The sequence below is a fragment of the Musca domestica genome, unplaced genomic scaffold (genome assembly GCF_030504385.1).
Source record: "Musca domestica strain aabys unplaced genomic scaffold, Musca_domestica.polishedcontigs.V.1.1 1, whole genome shotgun sequence".
NCBI classification, from domain to species: domain Eukaryota; kingdom Metazoa; phylum Arthropoda; class Insecta; order Diptera; family Muscidae; genus Musca; species Musca domestica.
The window spans coordinates 16,111,031-16,131,096 of NW_026712114.1; the positions used below are offsets into that span (position 1 = coordinate 16,111,031).

At 35.7% G+C, this 20,066-nt stretch overlaps 2 protein-coding genes across 5 annotated transcripts in view; both read right to left on the bottom strand.

Annotated features, from left to right (window-relative positions):
- LOC101895855 (GATA-binding factor C) overlaps positions 1–5,086 on the bottom strand; it is an 81,637-nt gene extending 76,551 nt beyond the window's left edge. For 2 of the 4 annotated variants that reach the window (XM_059119670.1, XM_059119654.1), the window contains exon 1: positions 4,217–5,080. The gene's annotated coding sequence lies outside the window, so the exon portion shown is untranslated. Of the gene's footprint in view, positions 1–4,216 lie in introns of all 4 variants that reach the window. The other 2 variants (XM_059119661.1, XM_059119665.1) reach the window with 2 other exon arrangements.
- Positions 5,087–5,660: 574 nt separating this feature from the next.
- The window catches only part of LOC101901586 (uncharacterized), a 375,472-nt gene continuing 361,066 nt past the window's right edge, over positions 5,661–20,066 (bottom strand). Inside the window, exon 11 of the mRNA XM_059119703.1 lies at positions 5,661–5,671. The gene's annotated coding sequence lies outside the window, so the exon portion shown is untranslated. The remainder of the gene's footprint in view (positions 5,672–20,066) is intronic.

The following is a 20,066-nucleotide window of genomic DNA, read 5'->3' on the forward strand; positions in this document are numbered from 1 at the left end:
TTCAAAAAGATTTTTTTAGAATAAACAAATTATGGAGGCTATTTGGAAACATCAACGTCCCCAAAATATTGCTTTAATTTTTCACAACTTTTTTTCAATTTCTTGCATTATCCTTTTATTTATTAATTGTACTTCTGAAATCCTCAAATCCCCCATTCCTTTTGTCTATCCTCTCCATCTATTTGTTTTCCCTGACCACAAATCCAAATTCAATTTTCTACCTTTTTCAAATGTTTGTGGTTAATATTATTATCGGTTTTGAGATTTACAATTGACTTGTTGTCTTTTGTTAGGAGATTCAAATTCAAACATTGTTTTCGATTTCAACACAGAACACAAGCAGCAAAATATTTATTTGTATTGTTTTCTCCACAGAGAATAATAGTTTGCCAATTTTTCGGGTGTCAATTGGATATTGTATGTAGGTATTTGGCCTTTTTGTAAACATGCGACCGCTGTTGTTTTATTGTGAAATGATCTTGGCCAGACAGACAGCCAACCAACCATCATAGAAGTGGGCTTGTATAACAACAATAGTAAAACAACAACAATTTTACCACATTTGCTTGTTGTGATTCTATTGTTCAAAAAGAGATTGAAAAAAAAACACTGAAACAGAACACAATTTTAAACGTTTCGAAGGGATAATTTCCACAAGAAGAACAAAAGATCTTGTTTAACTGTCGCCTTTACCGGGCTGGATGACTGGCTAGCTGGCTGGCGCTAAGGTTTCATGGTGTTACACTGCTGCTTACTGCATGCTGCAAGGTGTTGTATTTATTGTTGCCAGTATGGATTCTGGGTGATTGTGTCACCTGCACTCTAGGAGACATTAGGAGACAACAAAAACAAATACCTACATCTTGTTAGCCATGGCAATTTCGTCTATGGTGGGCGTTTTGTATACCGGGGCTGTATTATAAGATTTATGACTGAATTGTCGCCGACGGTACCGTTCGTTTTTTTTTTTTGTCTTTTTCTCAATTGTTTTCCATTGTTCAATTTCCACCTAAATTACTTTATCTCCCAAAAAGAGTAGAACAGAAACACAAATTTGTTCTTATTCTTCTCCTGGGCCCTTCTGAAATTCTGATTGTCTATATTTTTGGTTGTCATTTTTAGTCTTTCCTTATTTATTTCAGTTAAATTGAAAACAAGAAGTTGATAACATTCCGTATTTGTACGAAGATACGACACGTTGACTCTATTTGTTTTTCACTCCAATTTTTTTTTTCTTCTTTCAATTCTCTTATCACTTATCAAACTATCTGTTTAGTTTGATCTAAACGAAATCGAATCGAAAAAAATGATGACAAATATTTGTTAATGACAGGTAGCTCAGTAAATATTTGACAATTTCCAATCTAAAAAAGTAACGAAGAATACAAAAAACTGGACTTTATCTTGGTAGGATAGATAAACACCTAAATATTTTTTGGGTGTTGGGGTTTCAATCAACAACCCAACAATTGCATATTATCAGTTATTTGCACCCCTCCCCGTCTAAAATCACCTCAACCCCTTGATGTTGGGCTGTTGTTGAAGAATTGTTATTGATTTCAATCGTCTTTTTCTTGGCTTATTAGGTTCTTAGTTATGATAGCTGTTATCTGTTCCCTCGCTCATGCTCCCTAACTTCTTGATAGGTAAGGTGTTCAGCAAAAGACAAAAAAAGGTTATGGTTGTTTGTATTTGTTACTTTTTTCGGGGCTGCTTGTTTTTTGCTTGATTGATAAGTGAGGGAATATGGGGTTTTTGTTTCATATCAAAACCACGGAAAGAAATTGATTTCGATTTTTAACAGTTTTCATTAAAATGATAAGACAGAAAAAAAAAATTGTTGATTTTTTCCCTGGTGGTTGGTTGATTGTTCTCTAATGAAAGGTGGAAATTTACAAGAAACAGTGGAACATGCTTCCAGTCGAAAAATGACATTGATGGCTCAATTATAGAACTTGAGATAGAAAATTCATAATTTAACAAAAAAAAAAAAAAAAAGGAAAAGTGTTATTGACATCCCCAAAGGACGGGAAGTAGTTACCGGTAACTTAGATAGCAAAATCTGGTTTTGCAAATATCGTAGCGTTCATAGAATGATGCCTAGTTGAAAGAAACAAACAATATTTAGTTTCAAGACAATAATGTACGAAACAGTACTATTTGGAGCCGAATTACTTGCTACTCTGGTAGTTTCAGAGGGGAAAAAATAAACAAAATAAAGAAAGAGGATGAAGTAAGTTTTGGTATCTTCCCTAAATAAAAATTGTATAATCTCTGTAATTGGCGCCCAATTAAGAGCTCTATTGTTTCCTTTTTTGTTGTAGAAAAAGAAGTACATATCTATTCATCTCATATTCCAAAGGAATAATGAGAAGACTCGGTTTCATTCCTTTTTTGTCTGCTCTTATTTCCCAAAAAAAATAAATAGATACCTCTGTCTATTTGGCACCCAATTTAGGGGTTTGCTGCTCTAGGTTTTCCTTTGTTGACTTATCCAACTTTAAAATTAAAAATTAAAATTAATTCGTATGTATATAGGAATGGAAGAGATTGTCTGTGAAGAATCTGCAAATCCTATCGTTCCTATGTTTTTACTGCAAAGGAACTTCAAATTTAAATGTTGATGTTTTTGGCGCCCAATTAAGGTATCTACTTTTCTTTAAGTCTCTAAAGATTTCATAAAACTTCTTTTGAACCATTCTTTTTTAGGATATTTAGTTCAATATTGGCAAAAATAGTTTTATTTGAAGGAACAAAGTTGGCGCCCAACGGGGAAACATTTTTTTTTTTTTTTTTTGTAATTCAATTACCTGAAATTAGACTCATTATTTCTTGCATAAATCGAATTGCAAATGCTTAAATAAATTTTCTTTAATTGTGAATCAGAAGTATCCAAAGGTTGGCCCGGAATGGCGACCAATCCCAGCAATCGGAACTAAAATGCGAATACCATAAATATTTATTTACATAATTTTGATAGAGAAAATCCTATAATATTTTTGGGGTCAATGGAAACTAATTTAATTGAATGGTTTTCAAATTTAAAGAGTTTGCAATTGCAGGATTATCATTGGAGGATTTTTGTCGATAATAATCCAAGATCTAAGCAGGAAAATCTTAAATTTCTGAATTGGGTTGCCTTTCAAAATTTTGACTGCGAAGAAGAACATTGGCATTATTTATTTTTGAAAAAGTGGCGCCCAATTAGAAAATTTTTTCTGCTTGTTTTCGAAACAAGGTTTTGGCGCTCAATCAGATAACTTTGGTTGAATGAATTGAAGCCTAGATGGAAACAACTGAATTTAAGAAACACTTTCAATTTATTTTTTTGATTTTGATTTTTCCTGAGTCAGTAATTAAAAACTAAAAATGGGAAAAGTGGCGCCCAAACAAAGCATCTGACATTGTCAATTTTTTTTTAGTTTTTAAGAAAATACATATGTCTCCAGATGTTTAGGATCTGGCTTGTAAACATTTAAGAGTTTTAAGTCTCTAAAAGATTATAATTGAGATTTAACATATTGCAAGTGGCGCCCAATCTTAGCATTTCAAACTGTTATTATTTATTTATTTTTTTTACTATTTATTCTTTTCTCTTAAATCTTTCAACAAAATACATACAAATATCTCTTGACAATTAAGAGCTAACTTGCACAGTTTGTTGAATTTTCAGCCAATAAAATGATTGAAACGTTATACGTAAAAAGTGGCGCCCAATCATTGCATCAAAATCTTCTTAATTTTATTTTCATTTATTAATTTTTATATATATTTTTTGTAAGAAGTTACATATATCTCTAAATATTTAAGAAATGGCTTGTCCTATTTTTTTTAGTTTGCAATAAAAAAAAGTTCATTGATACTAAACATTAAGAAATGGCGCCCAATCATAGCATCTTATTTTCATTTGTTATAACAATAATAATAAAATAATATATCCGATTTTCGCAGTAATTTTCTGAGTTACAAATACAAATTAAATTAATCCCAAAATAAAATTCCTTTTCCTTACAACACTAACTTAGCAAGTCAAAAGCGTTTTGTGTTTTCTAAAAAGCCGTCGCCAAACTTTAAGTTTACACCAAACATTACCAAGTCATGACGAAATTCTATACTCCAAAGAGATTGTGAATTACAGATGAAATTCCAAAAATTGGGTTGTAATGATTTCGGTAATCCTTAAAATTGCTATTAAAGCTAGGATCGCAAAGCTTACACTTTGTTATTTTGTTATTCTTTAAATTAGTTTTCTTGTTTTTAATTTTCCACTTTTTATTTTTTTCTTAGATGGTTTGTTTTTTATTTAATATTTTTTTATTAAATTATTTTGCATAAATTCACTTCACACTTGTTATTTGTTTTTCACTTTTCTTTCAATTATTTTCCGTATTTGATTTGAATAAATCTTGAAATTTAATCACATCACACAAATAGGTATCATCTAATAATCATCATCATCATCACGACCATCAACACTGATTTGACGACGACCAAAAAGCGTTAAATAGGAGAAAAAATAATTCTTTAATTTTTGTTTTCTTTTTCTTCTGTGGGTGATATGAAAAATGATAACGCACTGTGATTTCTTTCTTACGACTAAATGGGAGTACAACACGACGACGACGTACAAACGAACGTTTTTAGCGAGCGAGCGAACGGCGTATGATGTGTGTGATTATTATTCAACGATTGTTTGATTGGATTTGTTTGTTTGTTTTCATTTCGCAACGGCAGATAGCTCAAGCTGGCTGGCTGGCTGGCTAGGTAGGTAGGTATTATTCTGTTTCTTCTGCTGTTGACTGTAAAAATCTCAGATAGGCCATCAACGATGAGCGTGCAAGAAGCCGCAGCCAAATCGATAATACTAGTAGAGAAGTTTTCGTGTTTTTCTTTTTTGTTTGTTGTTGTAGTAGTAGTAGCGAGCGCACACACGCAAAAACAGAAACGTAATGTGTTAATATAGAAAGTAAAAAAGAAACAACAACCTACACTCTCACGCAAATTAAACAAAAAACAGATGTACGTTCGTTGTTTACGGGGTTTCTCGTCCGTTCAACGGTCACAGACCAACTGAATGTTTATGGTAACACAACGGAACGACGGCAAAACTATCACAACTTGCCCACACAAGCCAACCACTTAACATGCGAGAAAAAGAGATAGCACTGCGATGAACAACAAAGAAAGCACAAACAACAATTCAAACAGGAATATAACAGGTTTCCCTCTACCAAGGGGTTGTTCAAGGGGCCAAGCAGTTGTTTGACAAAAATGGTCGCTCTCCGTTAGCTATACCGGGTGAGAAAGGGATAACCTAAACACAACGGCATCTCTCTTTCACTCTCCCATTCTCTCTCAACTCACATGAGCCAACAAAAAGGGGCGTTTGACTAAAGCACTAGTATTTCAAGCTGGCAATGCCCTATTGCAAATTCTCTCTGCTTTGAAATTTCTCGCTCTCTCTCGGGGGGGTTCTCTCAACGTTTGTTTTGTTATTTACAGCAACACAACATAATGTGTGAAATTGCATTTCATTTGCTTTTGTTTGTTTTTCTTTTACTTTTATCGCCCTATCTCATTTTTGCAAAGCCACTGATATTTCATTCACACCTCTGTGGATATGGAATAACCCATCAGACATTACAATAAACTCATTGTGTTGTCGTTTTTGTTGTTGTTTATAAGTCTCATCGCCTATTTTTCGTATCAGAGGCTAATATCATTCGTGTATATGGTAAGTAAAGCAAACGATGTAAAATGCACGCCTGCATTTGTCGGACTGCAAAGCTCTTTCTCATTGATTACACTGTGCAACATGAACGCCATGACAGGGACAAAATTTTAACTGCTCAGTTTGAGATTAGAAATCCCATCGTTAGTCAAAAAAAATTGTCTATATCTATAGTCATTTTCACCAAAATAGTAGGATGTATATTTTTAAAAGTGTCCCCTTCTACATTACGCTTTAAGAACATATTTACCTTGTTATAGGTTTTAAAACATCCCCAACATACAAGGCACAAAACATCCAAATATACCTAGATATGAACTTGTTATATGAAACTTTTTTTTCCAAAATATATATATACACTGGTGGCCAAAACTAAAGCAACTAAAATCGCAAAGACAATAAATGTCCTGTAACTTTTACAAAAATAAACAAATCGTAATTATTTTTCCAGTTTTAAATGAGGGGTTTAATTCACTTTTAAGAAACTAAAAATAACAAGTAAGCAAAGGCTACAGTCGAGCGGGGCCGACCGTTGAATACCCTACAACACTATTATAAACGATACAGTTTATATAGACGAGATACTCGGAAGAATTCCACAAGATATTGTGACAAATAATAAAAGAAAACCATTAGGTTTCGTTCTCTAATTTTCGAAATAGCAACTTAAACTAATTTGCTCATTTCCAATTTATTGGTAGATGTTGCACGTAAATGGTCTTCCTAGATCTGGATCCAATATTTCCCAAACACCTATAATCTCTCAGAAGTGGCAAAAGATTAACATTTATTATTGGTTTTTGACTGAAACGCATCTATATGGGATACAGACATATGACTATATTCTTCAAAGAAATCAGCGTTAACGACATAGTCAGAAGTGCGTCTTTCCTATATTTGTGAATTCCCCAAAAAGTCACTGGAATGGACATTTTCGTATTTTGTCTACAAAAGTTGGCAAACTCCTTCACACATTGAATATTTTTGGATGGCCATCCAAAACTGCTTGGCTTTTGCACTGTCCGGTAACCCCCATTCATATATGCGTGAGGACCGGGCGATAATTACGACCTGCTGACAATTTTGCAGTTTTTGGTCCATTTCAACCCCTAAATATATGGCGATCATCTCCAAAAAGAGTAGGCTTCTTTTCTGACCCTCATCTTATCCCCATGCAAAATTTCGTAAGGATCGGGCCATAAATGCGATCTGTATATGATATCCTGATATCCTAACTACTTAGTTTTGTTAGCTGTAGAAATATTACCAAATGTTTAATTCAAAATGAAAATATGCCAAAAATATGACAAAATTGAAAAAATATGAGAAAATTTTACAAAATCAATGTTTTCCTCTTTAGAGAGATATTTTTATGCGATTTTTTAGACGTTTTTCCTTGCCAAGAGGCCATTCTGAATTAATGTGAACTGTCGAAATCAGTTCAGCCGTTCTCGACATATAAGAGATCTTTCTAGCATATCTTCTTTGATAGACATATATATCGCACATATTTTGCTATACATCCTTTTTGGTGGATGTTAACATCAATGTAAAGATCAGGAGTAACCTTGTCATGGCTTTGTGATTTCGCCGCGATTTAAAATATTCGCGGTTTAATGAAAAATTTTGAATTTTTTCAACAAAAAAGATATGGTCTATTTTACCCGCTAAATATTAACCGATGACCATCAAAATTGGTAGGCTTCTTCCCCGCCCTAAACTCTAGCTACATGCGAAATTCCGCGTCGATTGGTCTATAATTGCTACCTGTATAGCTACTGCAAAATCCGACATTTTTTCAGTATTTGGTCCATTTCAACCCCTAAATATTATGCAATCATCTTCAAAAGAAATAGGGTTCTATTCTGACCTTAACCCCACCTCCATTCTAAATTTCGTGGAGATCGGACCATAATTGCGACCTGTAGAGTGATTACAAATTAACATGGACAGACGGACAGACGGACGGACGGACATACATAGCTAGATCGACTCAACTCGGCGAGCTAGGAAGATCCATATATACTTTCCTATGTGGGAAATCAATATTTCGAGGTGTTACATAATTTTTGGCCCAATCAAACTTATAATACCCCCAACACATAGTGTTGTAGGGTATAAAAATTCAAAAATAATTTGGAATGAAAAATAATATGTGGAAAACTAAAATGACCCAATTTTTGCTTGGTCAAAACTAAAGCAACTTTTGATTTTTTATTTTAAAATAATTAAATTTTGGCTAGTAGTCGATAGCATAACCATTATTTTTGATAGCAGCTGCACACCTACGAGGCATTAAATCTATAACACGCTCAATTTGATCCTTGGGTATGCTTTCCCAGGCACCCCGAATTCTTTAGAAAATGTTGTGCTTATTTATTTCCGAATCTCGCATGATCTCGCTATCTACAATACTCCAAAGGTTTTCTATGGAGTTTAGGTCAGGTGATTGTGCTGTCCATGACAAAACATCAATTTTTGACTCCCGCAACCAATATTAGAAAAGTTTTGATGCAAGTTTGGGATCATTGTCATGCTGAAACACCCAAATGAGCCGAATATTTTACTCAGTGTAAGGGAACAACGTGATGTCCAACACATCTTTGTAAACAAACCGATCCATAACTTCCTTTATTTCATGAATAGGCCCAAGTTCATAGAAAGAAAAACAGCGCCACGCCATTTTTAACCCTCCCTCATGCTTCACTGTACCTTTGCAACACTGCGGCATGAGTCCTTCATTTTTTGGTCTTCTCAGCGTAAAATTTTTCACGTCTGAGCCTTTAATATTAAACGTAGACTCATCCCAGAAATAATGTTTTTCCATTGAGCTTGATTCCATTTAATATTATCGTTTCCGAAAGCCTTTTTGATTTTTTTCAGATATAAATGGTTTTTTTGATGTCTTACGGGCATGCAGACCAGCTGCCACTACTCGTCTACGCACTGATCTCGAGCTTATATCCAATGATTGCTCTCTCACCAATCCTGTTGAACTCTTAAATGGTTGTTTTTTTATTTCTCTCACAATTTGTGGATCAGTACGGGCTGAAGTTTTTCACGGCCTTCATCTGTTATAGACTGTTACTACTGATCCAGTTTCAAAAAACCGACTTAGTATACAGAAATAATTATGAAATCACATAAATATTTATGAAATATTTCACGGAAATCATTTTTTGTGTTTTGATAGTCACTGATAATTTGCTGTTTTATTCAGGTACTGTATTTGCTTCTAGCCATTTTTAAATTTTTTTGGGCAGTACTTAAAAAACGAAAAGAAAAACACATACTGTTGTAAAAAACTTCTCAAAAAGGATTTATGACAAGCGAAATTGTCGAAGGAAGCAAAAAGCGATAAATATCACAGTAAAAACAACTGAAATTGCATCGGTTATATGAATATACAACAAAGTTGCTTTTGTTTTGTCCACGCCAAAATCGGGTTAATTCACTTTACCATACATTATTTTTTATATAAAAATTAATTTTGGTTTTTTGTTTTGGGTTTTTAAAAAGTGAATAAAGTGCCTAATTTAAGACAAGAAAAACTTTCTCATTTTCTTAATTTTTAAAAGAGTTACAGGGCATTCATTCTCCTTGTAATTTCAGTTGCTTTAGTTTTGGCCACCAGTGTAAGTGAGAATTAAAATTAAGTAGTCCTTATTTTATCGAAGAACACCTGGAATGGAATACAATGTATTAACTAAATTTTTTCGTATTTATTTGTATTAGCTTGGGAGGGAACGTTTTATACAGCTCATGGGGTGAACGGCAAGCTAGTTGGAGAGTTTTTTTATAAGAACTTTTAAAAATATCTGGCGCCCAACGAGAACGGAGTTTAATGGAGGACGTTCTTAACAAGGAATCTTGGTTGAATTAATTTTCAAAAAATGCACCTTAAGGAAGGATGTGTTCCCTAACATATGAGACATTGTGCACAATTGGATATATATTTTTAAAGATATTTCAAAGGAACGGGTAAAAAAATATTTGGCGCCCAATGGGAATATCGTTTTGTTTTTAATGCAATACCAAAAAATAAGATTAGATCGTATTTATTTCAATCGTACTTTAAAAATACCAGGAATGGTGGATAATTACAGCAATAATAACTTGAATATTTTTTGTTGAATTGTATAACTGACTGTACAAAAAAAATATATAATAGCTTTGAACATAATGCCAGATACCTTTGTGTTTCGCTAGAAAAAGATGATATATTGTCTGAAAGTCTACATTTTTGTAGAAAATAGAAAAAAAAATTAGTGGAGACGTTAAAATTAAAATAACCGTAGCCATGTAGAAATAATTATTGCCGTTCTATCCTTGCCAAAAATGTTTAATTTAGGTCCACTAATTGATATAGTCCTCATATAACGGTACCTCCAGGATTTTTGGTGTTTTGAAGGTTTCTGCCACAATTTCCCAAGAAATCAGCTGTAACATGACATTTGGGGTTCCTGTTAGGTCTGATCTCCCCTTTCGAAAAATTTTCGATTAAGGTCCACAAATTTGCATAGCATTTTGGTCATAATTTTCCAGAAAAAAAGTTATTCGTAATGGAATTCAAGCGTGATAGTGTGATTTTTTTTTAATATTTGGCTAGAAAACCACAAGTGACTATCGTTAGAGCACTACAGGATTTAAATGTGAATAAATCTTTTGTGTCTCGTACCATCGCTCGTTACCGTGATACTGGTAGGGTAGCCTGACGTCAAGGAAATGGACAGAAGAAAACAGCAAAATCAGCAGGAATGGTTCGAAAAGTAAAGAAGCGACTTGATCGAAACCCTCGTCACAGTGGCCGAAAAATGGCTCGCGAGCTGAACATATCGCAATATTCCATTCGGCAAATATTGAAAAATGAGCTCGGGTGAAGCCATTGAAATTCCAAAAAACTTACACCGCAACAGAAAGAAACTAGACTCAAAAGAGCTAAAGAGTTGCTTCGCTTGGCCGAAAGTGGTGAACTGCCGAATTTGGTTTTCTCCGATTGTCCAGCAGTTTGTAAACAAACAAAGAGATCAACTAAAAATGTGCTCCTTCCGTTTGCCACCAGAACTCAAGCGCCGGCCATGGTGATGGTGTGGGCCGCCATAACAGCCGATCGTCGCTCTCCGCTCGTATTAATCGACCGTGGCATCAGAATAAATGCCGAATATTATGGCGAAAATATTCTAGGCATGTAAACATTTTGGCCGCAGACCTTGGACATTCCAACAGGACTCAGCACCATCGCGCTCAGCAGGAATGGTTACAAAATGAGGTTCCTCGCTTCACTTCCAGCGCACAATGGCCACCAAAATCTCCGGATACCAATCCTTTTGACTATTGTGTCTGGAGCATTTTGGAAAGCAAGGTTGGACCTAAAAAATACCAAAGTGTCGATCACCTCAAGCAGGCGCTTCGCCGGGAATGGGCCAAAATACCGCAGAGCAACATTCGGGCAGCGTGTGACGTTTTCATTGGCCGTTTGAAGGCCATACTTCGTGCCAAACGGGACCAATTCGAACAAATCTAAACTTATTCTAAAATTTGATGCTATTTTCGATATTTCTTGCTTTCATTCAAAAAAATTTAAAAAAAAAATAAAATTGTGGCGTTGAACTTTGCTGCAATTTTTTTCCCACCCTGTATATAGTTTCCAAAGTAGGGGACCTATATTTGCAGGTGTGACATAATTTTTGGCCCAATCAAATTTATAATACTCACAACACATGCTGTTGTAGGGTACAAATGTGCATTATCTCGTTCGTGCTGAAGGACCTTCACAGATAAAAATGTGAATTTTAATGGAAGAAGATTATATTCGAAGCTAATAAACATTTATTTTTACATTTACTTATAAATTCTTTTAATTTATTTCACTTTAAATATAAAAAATGCCGAGTACTGGGAACTAAGGCGCAATTATCCTTTAAAAATTGGGCAATTTCCACTTAATTCGTTATTCTTGAGTTTGTTTTGAAAATAGTTTACTTCATACGAATGACGCACTTGCAGATAGGCATGGCCCCAACAATTGTTGCATAGTGTCGTTGCATGGAATTCTCTCAGCCAACAAAACCAGTAGCCTAGTAGACAAATCACTAACACATCCATAGCTCACAACTAAAGTCTCTCATTGGAAGTGGTGCTGCTGTTGTTGTTACTGTTCCTGGTCATAGTTGTTGTTATTGCTTCTGCTGTTGCTTTTCGCATTCGTACGTTTGCTGTCAAAATGTGACAACAATCATCGATCGTTCCGTTTGGGATTATGTTGCGGTTTTATTTATGGTTTTAACAATTGCAGATTTGTCTAGATTTCTTCTTCTCCTTCGTCGTTGACGTCGTCATCATCGTCTCTGCTGTTGTTGTTATTGCTGCCTCTCTGGGTAATGTTAAAGCTCACCTCCCGTAAACCATGTGTACGAGTGAGAAGGCTAGACAAACATAAATGTATAGCACACAAGTTCGACAGCTCAATGGCCTACCTACATCGGTGGGAGCGTTGGCTTTTTTGTTGTTGTCGTGATTTTCTCTAGTTTGGTTTTTGTTTTTGTTCCATTGACTCGTCTGTCAGGCGATGTGGGTGTGTGTGTATGGACGCCAACTTGTTCAATACAATGGCTAAGCTTATTGAGTAAAAGTGCATGTTGTTATAGGTAGTTGTTTTTGCTGCTGTTGTTGTTGGTTTGATACCCATAACCGTAATATCATAGTCAATGTGAATGTGTGTTTCCTTTGTTTATTGTTGTTATTTTTTGTATGATTTGTTTTTTTTTTTTGCGGAAGAAGTGGAAGTCAGTCGCCTAACATATTTTGCATGCGTCGTTTGCACAATTTTCTTTTTAATAGTTTTTCATGGACAGCGAAGTTAAAAAAATCAAACTATTTTTTCGGCAAACTTTCGGTGCGTTCGTTCACTTGCATGTCAGCCAGCAAACATAGGTCTTACACATATACGTACATACATACGTGCAATGGTCCTGAAACCTATTTGCGTGTTCACCGTTCGTCGTCGTATTCCATAGAAAATGTATTAAGTTTACATATGTATATACATGTGTATATATATTAATATATGTATATGTATGTAAATATATGTGTGTGTGTCTGATTTTGTTTGCTGTTGAGTAGACAACAAACAGCCAATCTTTCATTAATTTTAAATCAAAAAACAATGCTGCAGAAAAAACATCATTGTTTGCATGCATGTCTGCCCCATCCGTTTCGTTTATTTGTGGACGGACATTCAATGAATACCTCTCCCCCGCAGCGTAGATACTTTTAAAAATGCACAGTGTTTTGTTGTTCGGTTAATACTGAAATGAGGCTAAAACAATGAAAGTATTGAAGGCTTTAATTGCCTTCACACACAATTTTGTACGAAATTGGTTATTTTGCATTCGACATAGGCCGTTGATGTGAAGAAAATTGAAGTGAGAAAAAAAGAGATTGGTCAAATTAAAGATGGGAATGAAATAGAAAATGAAATCTGAATTTTTAAAATTAGAGAAAGTCATATAATTCATCGGTCACTTAGGTGGTCGTATTATGGTATGGACGGAAAAGCAGTAGATTATTATGGAACATGGAACAAATAGGAAAAAAGTTTATCATACACCTTGTCCTAATGTCGGCACGGCCCAGAAGTTCCTATTTTTATACCCTACAACATTATGTGCTGGATGTGCTATACGTTTGATTGGGGCAAAAATTATGTAACACCTCGAAATATTGGTCTCCGGCATAGGAAACTATATATTTCGCCGAGCTGAGTCGATCAAACTATGTATGACCATCCGTCCATGCTAATTTGTAATCAAGCTACAGGTCTCAATTATTGTCCGATCCTCACGAAATTGAAATCGGTGTGGGGTTGGGGACAGAATAGAAGCCTATTGTTTTTTGGAGATGATCGCAAAATATTTATTTTGATATGGACTAAAAACAGAAAAATGTCCTGGCTTAACACTTGCTTTACAATTATAGACCAAACGACGCGTTATTTAGCATGGGGCTGGATTTAAGGGCTGGGCAGAAGCATACCAATTTGAATGGTCATCGTATAATTTTATGTAAAAAAAACATAAATTTTCACTAAACCGCGAATATTTTTAATACCGGCAAAATGTCAAATGCATTAAAATGTCACTTCTGACCATTACAGTGATGATGTTGGCTATCATCATCGGATATACAAAAACTACAACCGACTTCAGACTGCTGTCATTTCTAAGCCACTCGTCCAACAGCTGTTAAAATTTTTCCAATAACAGCATATTATATTGTTTACAAGCGTACAAAAGCATACAAAAGCGTACAAAAGCATGGAATTCAAGCGTGATAGCGTGATTTTTTTATATCTGGCTGGAAAACCACAAGTGGCTAGCGTTAGAGCACTCCAGCATTTAAATGTGAATAAATCTTTGGAGTCTCGTACCATCGCTCGTTACCGTGATACTGGTAGCGTAGCCCGACGACAAGGAAGTGGACGAAAGAAAACAACAACATCAGCAGAAATGGTTCGAAAAGTAAAGAAGCGACTTGAACGAAATCCGCGTAGCAGTGGCCGAAAAATGACTCGTGAGCTCAACATATCGCAAATATTGAAAAATAAGCTCGGGGTAAAGCCATTGAAATTCCAACAAGTTAAAAAGCAGTAAGTTCGGCCGGGCCGAACTTTTAATATCCTCCACCATTTGCAACGAATTTGGAAATTTTCAAAAAATAAAATCCTTAAAAAATTCTGTTAAAATTTTAAAAATACCGAATATAGCCGTTATTTTGGGGTCTATACGATGTGGACATACATAGGCATTGTTGGTCATAAGCCATTACCATATTCAAATTCGAAACATGAAATAAACGGTGAACAATGTAGCTAAAATCATCAAAATACCGAATATAGGGAGGTACCGTTATATGGGGGCTATACGAAGACCTGGACCCGCACAGACAATTTTCTGTCACAGACTGTAGTTCCCATAACGAACTTCAAATACCAATTTTAAAACAATTCCGGTGAATAATGTCGCTAAAATCATCAAAATATCGAATATAGGGAGGTACCGTTATATGGGGGCTATACGAAGACGTGGACCTGCACGGATAATTGTCCGTCTTAGGGTGTAGTATCCATTTTGAACTTCAAATACCAAATTTGAAACAATTCCCGTGAATAATGTCGCTAAAATCATCAAAATACCGAATATCGGGAGGTACCGATATATGGGGGCTATACGAAGACGTGGACCTGCACGGATAATTGTCCGTCTTAGGGTGTAGTATCCATTTTGAACTTCAAATACCAAATTTAAAACAATTCCCGTGAATAATGTCGCTAAAATCATCAAAATACCGAATATCGGGAGGTACCGATATATGGGGGCTATACGAAGACGTGGACCTACATGGCCCATTTACAAACTTAACCTGCCTACTGGAAAAATAAACATGTGCGCAAAATTTTAGCCACCTATCTCAATTCATTCGAAAGATAGCGTGATTACAACAGACAGACAGACGGACAGACAGACAGACGGACAGACAGACAGACAGACAGACAGACGGACAGACAGACAGACGGACATCGCTAAATCGACTTAGAATTTTACGCTGATCAAGAATATATATACTTTGTTGGGTCTGATATGAGTATTTCGAGGAGTTACAAACGGAATGACAAAGTTAATATACCCTCCATAGTATGGTGGAGGGTATAAAAAGTGCAAGAAGTTACACCGGAACAGAAAGAAAAAAGACTCAAAAGATCTAAAGAGTTGCTTCTCTTGGCCGAAAGTGTCACCACTGTCCTTGCCGAATTTGGTTTTCACCGATAAGAAAACATTCATTGTCTAGCAGTTTGTAAACAGACAAAATGATGGTGTTTACTTCCTAAAGAGGTCAGCTGAAAATGTGCATCTTAGGTTGGCCACCAGAACTCAAGCGCCGGCCATGGTGATGGTGTGGGCCGCAATAACAGCCGATTGTCGCTCTCCGCTCGTATTAATCGACCGTGACATCAGAATAAATACCGAATATTATCGCGAAAATATTCTGGAGGGTTTATTAAAGACTTGGGCACGCAAACATTTTGGCCGCAGACCTTGAGCATTCCAACAGGACTCAGCACCATCGCACTCAGCACGCGCCACCCAAGAATGGTTAAAAAATGAGGTTCCTCGCTTAAATTCCTGCGCACAATGGCCACCAAAATCTCCGATACGAATGCGTTGGACTATTGTGTCTGGAGTATATTGGAAAGCAAGGTTGCCACTAAAAAAGACCAAAGTGTCGATCACCTCAAGCAAGCGTTTCGCCGGGAATTTGCCAAAATGCCGTCGAGCAACATTCGGGCAGCGTGAGCGATTTCATTGGCCTTTTGAAGGCCATAATTCGTGCCATAGGTGACCAATTCGAACAAATCTAAACTTATTCTAAAATTTGATGCTATTTCCGACTTTTTTGTTTTCATTCAATAAAATGTAACAAAATGTAAAAATTATGGCGCTTGACTTTTTTGCAGTTTTTTTATATCACCCGTAGAGATTCCTTGCTTATTTTTATATATTTTTAATATCTATTAATAACTTTCGTACCATTTTTTATATACGACCTATTCAAAGACATTTACGGCGATTGAAAATTCTCTAAAATTCTCTACCTTCACTTGAATACTCCATACCAATGGAATGAAATATAGACCCTTTAAGTACTTTTCCAAACACTTTTGGAACGAAATTCCAAAAAAAATTGATTTTTTCTGTTTATTTAGCATTTTGAAGTCCGCCATTTTGTGCCTATGGATATTTTTCCATTTTCTAGAAAATTTCGTGCACAAATCATTATTATTATGACTAGTATTATTGTAGTGAAATTTCAAAAAATATATATTATTTTGAGTGGACCTGGACTCTTCGCCAAAAGTTTTTCAACTCCAAGATCCTTTTGTGCATTTTCTCACAGCACTGTGCTACCATGCTCATTGTCCTTGTTTTCCTCCGGCGGAACCATCACAACTACGACCACTAACATAACAGCAGCACCACCAGTAGGACTATACCTACACATTTACAAACACAACCAAAAAAAAAAACAGAGAATAAATAACGGAAACGGTCAACAACACTACAAAGAGACAGACTAACAATGACATGAGAGGACACAGAGACACAACGGAACAGAACAGAAGAACTAAGCGACGCCATTATTTTCCGACTCTTTTGGTTTTGCAAATATTTTTTTGCGCATCCTTTGGCACGACTGCCGGCAAAACCATATATAAATTCACCCATACATACATAAATACACACATACATATGTGAGACCACACATACACACATTCTATGTCCCCTCTTTTGTCAATGAAATCATGTGTGTGTGTGTTTGAAATGTTTTTTCCTCTTTCGGATTTTGTTGCTGCATTTCAGTTCGATTCGGTTCTTCTCTCCGGCCAAATGTGTGAAACATTTCTTCCTTCCTTCCGTCCTTGGCATCCTTCCGTTTGCAATGGGCAACTACCACTTTTAGTTGGTTTTTGCATTGAGCACACAATTTTTACCGCTTTTTATGTGCTGCTGCTGCTTCTTCTGGTTGTCTCTGGCTTTGAAGTCCTTTGCGAGTACCATAGAGACAGGGTGTTTTTTTTTTTGGTTTATTTTCGAGCTTCTTTTAAAGCTAACCTACTGCTGGTTAGCTGATGGTAGCTACTACTGGTGTTGACACATCCTGCATGTGTGGCTGTGTGTGTTTTTGCCTTTATTGTCTGTCCGCTCTCTTCACATGTGCTTGTGGTCTAGATTTGTTGTTTTTTTTTGCTTTGGGGCTAGCATATGATTTCTATGGTTCCATTTGAAATTCGTTTATTTTTTTCCTCGACTTTGAGGGAGTCGCCGCCACCACCAACTGTTTGATGGTGCCAAGGATTCACTTGTATTTACTGTCAAATATATATTTGGCGGAATGTTTGTCGGTCGTTTACATTTCAATTATTTAGAATGACACTGTTTTTGTGGAGCGACAATTGTAGAAAATTCTGTTTGGGTTTTAAAAAGTAATAATTGCTGGAAAAAACTATACCTCATTAAAGGGGGAAGATCATAAGCTCTTTTATGGGAAGTGCTTCAGCTTATATGTGGAGTAGACTTATAACTCTTCTAATCAGAATACCTCTAGATCTTCTCTGGAGAAGACATTCAGCTCTACTCAGTTGAATTCCTTAGCTCTTCTATATAAGAAAACCTTCAGATCGTCTATGTAATAATACATTCAAACGTTTAACAGCTTTTCTATATAAAAGTACCTTCGGCTCTTATGCATGAAGGACCTTTGGTTCTTATTTAAGAAGGACCTTCGCCTCTTCTATAAGAGGAAGGACCTTCAGCTTCTTCTTCTCTTCAGCTCTTCTATAAGAAGGACCTTCGGGTCCTCTGTAAGAAGGAACTACGGCTCTTCTGTTAGAAGGACCTTCATCTTTTCTTTAAGAAGGATTTTCGTCTCTTTTGTAAGAAGGACCTTAGGTTTTTCCGTAAGGACCTTCGTCTCTTCTGTAAGAAGGACCTTCGGCTCTTCTGTAAGAAGGACCTTCGGCTCTTCTGTAGGAAGGACCTTCAGCTCTTTAAGAAGAACCTCCAGCTCTTCTATTAGAAGCACCTTCAGCTCTTCTATGTGAAGAGCCTTCAACTCTTCTATGAGAAGGACTTTCAGTTCTATCAACTTTTATTAAGGGATCTGTAGATTTTCTATAAGAAGGACCTCTAACTTCTGTAAGAAGGTCCTTCAGCTCTTCTATAAGAAGGATCTTCGTCTCGTAGGAAGCACTTTCGTCTCTTCTGTAGGAAGGACCTTAAAAAGAACATTCGGCTCTTCTGTAGGAAGGCCCTTCAGCTCTAAAAGAAGGGTTTTCAGCTCTTCTAAAAAAACATTCAGCTCGTCTATAAGAAGAATCTTCAGCTCTTCTTTAAAAACATCAGCTTTTCAATAGGAAGGTCTTTAAACTATGCGAAGAACCTTCAACTCTTCTATAAGAAGGACCTTCAGTTCTTTCAGCTCTTTTATTTAAGGATCTTTAGATTTTCTATAAGGAGGACCTAGCTTCTGTAGAGGGTCCTTCAGCTCTTCTATAAAAAGCTGGTCCAAAAAGAGGACCTTCATCTCTTTTATAACTATATATACTATAATAATACTGGCTCATAAGAATGATCTTCAGTTTTTCAATAAGAAGCACTTCTACCTGTTCTATAAGAAGGACGACTTTTAGATGTTCTGTGAGGAGTACCATCAGTTTTTCTTGATAAGGATTATTAGTTCTTCTTTAAAAAGTCCTCAAAGTCTTTAAGAAGACTTCAACTTCTCTTTACTCTATAATGAGACCATATAGTCTTTCGGCGGGAGAGTCCTGTTTCTCTTGATTTTCAAACTCTCATTGATCTTCAAAAAAAATCCCTACAAGTCCTGCCTATTTGCCTTCGGATTATACTGCCTTATTGCTATCTTTTTGTATATCCAGTCACATTAATGGAGACCATATTTGAACTATTAGATTTAGGACAGTGTTGCAATTTATCTGTTGGGTTAGCTTGCTCCCTGATAGGGAAATCACCTGGTTTTGGAAATTCGCTATGGTACGATTGATTACCAACACAAATAAATTTCTATTTCATAAGTTTCACGGAATAACACAAAGTAAGGTTTAAGTCCAGCTAACCTAAACAGAGCATCAGCTTGAAAGCACACAATTTCACTCTTTGTTTTCAAATTTTTAAGGAAATTTACTGATTTAAGGAGTAGGAAATGGTACATATTAAAAAAAATTCAAATTTGCAAATTTTTACTCTAAGCAATGGCTCCAAAGAACCTTCAGTCATGCAGTCTTCATTGTACACCCTTTTAGCAGTGAAATGCTCTGGTCTATCGAACAATTTTCAATAATATTTGACGGTACAGAGTTCCCTCCTTGCTTTCAAAATTTTAAGGAAATGTACTGGTTTAAGGAGTAGGAGTAAAAAAAATTTTCACTCTAAGCAATAGCTTCATAGAACGTTCAGCCATGCAGTCTTCATTGTACGCTCTTTTAGCTATGAAATGCTCTGGCCTATCAAACAATTTTCAATAATATTTGAAGGAATGTAAAAGTACAATACGAAATTTATTTATGCCATAATAGAGCTATTGACGTCTTTCATTTCAAATACACATTTTGGAAGTAGTAAAATTGTCCTCATCATTATTCTTTGTCTATATAACTTCAATTTTCCCTTATTGCTCTAGTTTTGATCCTCACAAACATAAACAACAGCCTAGTCGAACAGTTTTACGCTAATCCACACAAGTCATTAGCATTGATCTT